Source organism: Mixophyes fleayi, chromosome 2 (assembly GCF_038048845.1).
Source record: "Mixophyes fleayi isolate aMixFle1 chromosome 2, aMixFle1.hap1, whole genome shotgun sequence".
In the NCBI taxonomy this organism is placed as follows: Eukaryota; Metazoa; Chordata; class Amphibia; order Anura; family Limnodynastidae; genus Mixophyes; species Mixophyes fleayi.
The window spans coordinates 365,193,975-365,201,179 of NC_134403.1; the positions used below are offsets into that span (position 1 = coordinate 365,193,975).

The 7,205-nt window shown below is 40.0% G+C and overlaps 1 long non-coding RNA gene across 1 annotated transcript; it reads left to right on the forward strand.

The window, feature by feature from the left end:
- Positions 1 to 1,528: 1,528 nt before the first annotated feature.
- Positions 1,529 to 2,749, forward strand: LOC142140530 (uncharacterized). Its single transcript, XR_012688531.1, has 2 exons — positions 1,529 to 1,586; positions 2,561 to 2,749. It is a non-coding gene; the product is annotated as an uncharacterized LOC142140530 (long non-coding RNA).
- The last annotated feature ends 4,456 nt before the right edge of the window (positions 2,750 to 7,205 follow it).

Below are 7,205 nucleotides of genomic sequence, written 5' to 3' on the forward strand. Positions count from 1 at the left end.
AAAAAGTATTCAATTATTGTCACCTGTTAATAATATAGTCATTGCTGACAACAAACATCATCATCATCATCATCACTAATTCTGCAGCGCTGTACAGAGAACTCATTCACATCAGTCCCTGTAGTGTGGGAGGAAACCGGAGCACCTGGAGGAAACCCACGCAAACACAGGAAGAACATACAAACTCCACACAGATAAGGCCATGGCCGGGAATTGAACTCATGACCCCGGTGCTGTGAGGCAGAAGTGCTAACCACTAGGCCACTGTGCTGCCCCCTCCCATGAAATACAATTCACGATTAATGTCTTTGGTACATAAAATGCATATTTACAGTTACATGTATACTCAAACATCATTGCTAGCAATCCACACTTACACCAGACCTGCAGTTGGTGCAAGTGATAAGATGGAAATTCATGTGCCTTTGGGATGCCCAAAGCTTGAATTGGGCGCTATTGTGTGCGCTTGTGCTTGGCATACCCTTACTGTACATTAACTACATGCATACGCCCCTCCCCGTTCTGCCCCTGAAAATATAGCACGTATCAACATTTACCTTCCTTGATCAATCAGGCCCTCTGTGCACAAATGAAACAATCAGAGTTTTTGAACTATGACTAAGGTAGTTCCGTAAAAGTATAATTAGACACCATAAAGTAATACAATACAAGTCTTTATAATATGCTTAATATAACATGCTGTAATCCTCTATAGCAACAAATCTATGGTAGCGGTAGCAGTAGTTTGTTCCTCTACTCTAAATATAGTTAAAAACACAAGCAATCTTTCACTTACCTGGATTTCGGTAAGCAATTCCCCATTCTGCAAGGGTGAATGTAGAGCTTTCAGAAATGACCTGATTAATTTGCCGTATACATGTGAAACTACTTTTTTGCTAATCGTTGCTTAAAGCATTTTAATTTAGAGACGTATAGCTAACACCTAGGAAAGGAGAAGCTATAATGCCACTTCCTGTCACAGACACACTGATCATGAAACCAAAGCAGGAAAGGGAAGCCAAAATCTATTTCTAGACTTATTTTTAAGTTTCTATGAAAACCTATGTTAATATAATAATTGCTCAGCTATCTGCTTCCAGCCTACTCAGCAACCATTTGACGGATCTGTAGACCGCTGTCTCCATGCAGCTCCATATAGCCGTTGGACAATGAATTAGGAATATTTTAGTTTGTTGAAAAAGCTTGAATGTTCCATCATTTACCGGAAACCACTCTTATCTGGGGGATAAGACAACTGTTAACAAGCTCAATGTACTGCTCCTTTCTCATTGTGGCTTTAACAATACACAATCTCCCTGAGGTACAAACCTTAAAATACACAAAAGTTTAAAAATTCCTAATTCATTGTCCAACCACTATACACCCCATATATTTCAACATTCTCAATTAGGACATTGGGATATTTTAGACCTTGCATCACTCCACCACAGTATGCTGCAACCCACCCAAACCACAGCAGCTGTTTTTGTGATCTGGGTAGATCCTCGGCAGCTTTCTCTTTGTTAATCAGAGTTCCCTAGGTAAGACAAGCAGCGAACCTGCAGAAGCAATTACTCCATTGTGCGGTAAGCTGGTCTTGTAAAAACATTCCTTTTTGTGTTGCTGAAGACAAGGCTGTATTTCTGTGCACCTTTCTATATGCTGAAAAGAAGCTGTATTTAAGTTACATTGCTGTTTTCAGGCTATTCACCAGGTTTGTGTTCTGGTTGCTGACAATAAGATAATAAACTTTAATTTTAACAAGCTTTTAGTTTCTCAAAGCTTTCCTATTACAATCAACAATTAATTTTAACAACATAATTGCTTTAAGGACCCCCCCCCCCCCATGTCTTATCTGTACAGTAGTTGGAATGATAGCTCAGTTTTTAATAGATATGCAAATATGTTTTACAAACTTTAATCTAAAAATTATAATTTTTTGGAGTGGTCTCCTTTTGTTAATGCCATCCCAAGAGTCTTATCACTGACAAAAACACGTCTATTACTGTCAAAAGGGCTTTTTACCCAAAGGGTCATATGACACCACATATGAAACTCCAAAATTCAGTACAGAATGTTCCCTTGTCATTTTTGCAATTATTGTGCCAACAAAATGAAAGATGATCAATCTATATTGTGTGTTTTCGGCTCCATAGTTGCACAAATTTGTATATGTATAAGAAACAATCCACCACAGTTCTTTGGCAGTACTTCCTAGTAAATTGCCACCCTATTTAAACACACACAAGCAAAATATATTATAATAATAATAATCAGTGAGTACTCTCACAGTTTAGAGCTAGGACCATCTTATTAGCAGAAATGCTGTGAGGTGTCATAATATAATTATAATATATAATTATAAAATATTTGCAAATGTCAGCAATTGAGACTTCTGCATCCTATTTATAAATAGAGGCGATTTTAATTAGTCTCATTTGCTGGCTGAGTGTGCTGGGGATTTTGTGTATTTATATTCTAGATATATCCCATCCCTTTCCCACACTTCTTGTTACTAATAAATTGATTCAGCAACTTGCATTTTCTGTACCAACAGCAGGATCTGTGCCCCCTGAATGGACAATGGGCAGTCAGCGTGGCGTGACCAGAGACTCGACGGCATCCAACATGTGACACGATGGATGGGTGTAAGGTGACTCTAAGTGAAACAAGATGAGTCCATTCCACCAAATTGTTTTGTGCATTATTTGTGTTTTACAGCAATAAGTAAACAGAGAAAAATGAGAAATAGTGTCAACAGTGATGTCTTTGTACTATTCCTTGAGCAACAGCGTCTCTGCTCCACGTTACTCACCCAGAGGAATTTGTTGCTCCAGTTATAGAAGCGTTTTTTGTTATGTCTCAGCAATGTGCTGGATTTGAAGGTGGCAGAGTGAAACTGAATAGCCTGCATGGGCTGAGTTATAGCAGAACAGATAGCAATAACATAATCATCATCATTATTTATTTGTTGGGCACAGGTGCGGATAGGGAGGTGCAGACGTGAGACAGAGGATGTGAGAGCTTACAGTCTACTGCATCCACAATCAATGCATCATCATCACCATTTATTTATATCGCGCCACTGATTCCGCAGCGCTGTACAGAGAACTCACTCACATCTGTCCCTGCCCCTTTGGAGCTTACAATCTAAATTCCTTAATATACACATACACACAGGCCGAGAGAGAGAGAGAGAGACTAAGGTCAATTTTGATAGCAGCCAATTAACATACCAGTATGTTATTGGAGTGTGGGAGGAAACCGGAGCACCCGGAGGAAACCCACAGAAACACAGGGAGAACATACAACCTCCTCCCAGATAAGGCCGTGGTCGGGAATTGAACTCATGACCCCAGTGCTGTGAGCCACCGTGCAGATGTTGTGGGAGCTGATCTGAGGCTGCCAAGTGAATGTGCAACTGGGGACTAAATGAGAGTGCAACCGGGCACTGTGTCTGGAGTGGCCTGGTGGAATGACTTGGCAAGAGGTGCGTGTGTGAGTAATGGCTACAGTGACCTCTACCCCATGGATGGATCTGCATTATTGGGGAAAGGACCTTCGGGGTGCCTGATAGGAGAAGAGATCCTTCCTCCTTTTCACCAGGGGTTGCAAGTGGATGTTTGGAGCCTAAACATAATTTTTTTTCTGCACCAAGTTTGAATTATTCCACTTTTTTAATAACCTGAATTCCGGAATGTTTTTTCCTGGAAACCCCCTGGGATATTTTCTTTTTATTATTTTTTCTTTTTTAGCATAAAGGTGTTTTTCTTTCATGGTACATTTAAATGAACTGTTATCATATCAGTGACATTTATAAAGTTCCTATTTCTAAATGTCAACATTCTGTATATTGATAAAAGTAGCAATAGGGCAACTAAATATGAATTCTGTACAAAATAAACTCATATCCACCATCCATGGAAAATGAATGCATACAGTTGTATCATGTTAGGTTTTGTATTTACATACATGTCAGTGAGTGTTCTCTCATCTGTCAGCGACTATTTTAGCTATGATTGTCCTGTAGACATAACGTATGTATGTATTTGACAAGGAGCTTTGGAAGTTCCAAGAACAGTGTAAACAACAGTTCATTACGTTAGACTCAAGGGACTAGGACCCATAGAACTGAGTGGAACCAGACTGGTATCAGAGAGGAGATATGGAAGAGAGGTCATTATATTGGGATTAAATGAAGCGGAACTGCAAACACTTTGTATCCTGGGAACACAGACAGATGGTTGGGAGGAGATAGGATTTGGTGCGTGTTAGCACCAGAACTGTATCTCAGATAGTGACAGAAATCATTACACTTTTATTGTCACAGTTGCTTCCTGTCATTACCAGTACCACCTGCTGCATGAGAGATTATTTTGCTTGTAGCAATATAGAATGTTTAGGAGAAAGTTATAGGTAATCAAATATATATAGCAACCAAAAAAAGGTCATCTCACAGGGATGGGACATGTCCATCAGATTCGGGATGCGGTTTGGCACATCATGGAATTTCTTGGGGGAATTATAGCGTGGCCTATTTTGTCCCAATTTTTATTTCAATGTTGGGATGTATATATATATATATATATATATATGTACAGTATTTCTGTTGTATACTTCAACAGTATAGGTACAGTATATGTGCTTTGTAGCATTATGTGACCGTTTTGTAACATTTTACGTTCTACATAGGGGAGGTTGTGAGATGGCAACTTCTAGTCAAAAAATTGAGTTTGGGGGAAAAAAACACAGCAATTTCTTCAGTAACCGCACAGTGCAGACCCACCGCTATCACTCAGGGGAGAACCATAGTCCGTTACCTGATTCCTGAGGAAGTGGGGGATAAGACAATTGTCCATGATAAGACTGCAAGGGGAGGACTTTCCGCCCTGTGATTTTCAACTCACAATCTTTCCGGGCCCACACTAATTACATTTAAAATCAGTAGCGCTGAAGTATTAGCATGCACTTATGTGCACAGCTCAATAAAGTTATGACTCGCTGAAGGGTGCCGTTTCAATGCTGTGCATACCAGCAGCTGGTGCGCTGGCATTCAAGGGGTGATTTTAGGGGAGAGAGCTGGAGGTGGGCCAGTGCTTTGGAAGGGCTGTGCACATCCCGGGAGGACATGGCAAACATCAATGTGCCATGTTGTGCCTCTGTGTAAGGTGACGTATCCCGTGTAAGGTGACCACATCCCCATCTGGTGCACATGCCAAGTAGTATCACATACGCGGTGACCTGATTACAAAAAAATAAAAACCGTATGAACTAGGCTTGGTTTGGCTGCCTCACATTTTGACTGTCCCAGGTGCTTAATTGCAGGACTTTGATACATTTTTTGTGAAATATGGGATTGCTAGAAAATAAATGATAAGCGTGTATGAGCATCTGTCTAGTAAATAAACGACAGGGCAATTCCAGACTTTATTGTGTGTAATCTCCTATATTAATTTTACACAAACAGAGACCTTCACTTTCTTCATAATGTATAGTAGCAAATAGCTATACTTAGCAATCTTTCTCACTTGTTCCGTTTTCATTAAAATTAGAACTGTATAGATATCTCTCCCGGTCACAATTTTACAATCCCCCCAAATGATGCCCCCACCAAAGCCTTGCACACTAGGCTGCAGCCTATTCAGCATATTGGATAATCAGGCCATATGCATTGTGTTTTTGCGTATGTTCAGATTTGTAAACTGAACCTTAGAATCATGTATGCAGTGGTGTGGATTACTTATGTTCATGATTACAGTGATTGACTCTTCATTTGTGCCATTCAAAGGCAATAACAGTTCTGTGGACTGTGGGTAGCAGGCATAGTGTTGACTTCAGGTGCTGGGTTCAGCACAGGACCGTCGGGGAACAGATTAGAGTGTTAGCACTTATTTGCAAGTCACAGGATACAGCTGGCAATAGGCGTCAAGCAGGATTGTGCAAGCAGAATGGTGTTTATTTATTTTATTAATGCATACGTTAATTAGTATTAGGATTGTGCAAGAAGCATTGCATCATCTATAATTGGATGTAAACTGCTATCTGCAATTTAACAAGAACTAATCATATGTTTCTTCACAATTGCAATATTTTCACAGGACACACACACAGAGATACAGGAAACCCACTGGTGTGCGTTCATGCTAAAGAAATGTGTGTGATCAATGTAACACCTTACTGGCCTCAGACCAAACACACGGGGGCTTTCCTGTCTTCAAAAGTCTCAAAATATCTGTAACAAAAAATACAGTCACTGCTTTCGTAATAATATTACAGACCATTTACAAACAACAAGTGACTCAGTGAGGGAATTATATACTGATCCGAGTATTTTATGGCTCATACATGAGCGTAATAATAAAAGTAAAACAGAAATATCCAGTCTTATCACTTATCAACAGTGGAAAACACCTACATGTTCTCACTGACTTATGTAGTAAGTCATTTTGTTTTCCTTGTAACTTCAATGATGTCTTTATCAATATTTCACTGTTAATCATCAGATGAGTAATAATCAAGGAAGTCCATTATTTTCTTAGGAAGACGGGGCCTGATTCATTAAGGCAAACAGACGAACGGATTGTGCATTAATTTATTTATTTTTTAAAAAAAGCACAAAATCGACATATGCACGTCTGTATCCAGCAAGGAGCGGATGTAAAGATACGTTGGTAGATGAATATAGAGGTATGTGTCCCAGGCTTCCAGCATTGTGTATGTTAAAATACCAGGGAGAATGTGTAGATGTGTGGTAATACCCACATGGTATTTCCCGGTGCTAACAAAACATGGTAAGGGTCAATGGTGTTATGTATGGAGAAAGAGAAGGGTGAGCTTCATACATAAGGCCCAGTCCGGGTCTTCTGGCCTGCCAGTATCTAAACAGACTGATCAAGAGATGCACCTGTGAGGTGACTGTGAAAAGGCAGCTAGAATATACAATCATTGTCTCAGACCTGGGGAGGAGGTGAGTTGCCTCCTGAGAGACTCTGCTGTGGTGAGCAATGATATGTTGAGTGTGTGTGTTTGGACACAAGGTCCAACACCTGAAAGAGGGTGTCGCTAAAATGTATTAGCTAGTAGCCAGATGGCTAGGATTTTGTTTATGTTTAGTTTGCAAGCTGGTGAATAAAACTAACTGTGGCATTTAACTGAAACCTTTGGATTAGTGTGGTTTACTGCTGCTGTTCGTCGCCATCTTTCCC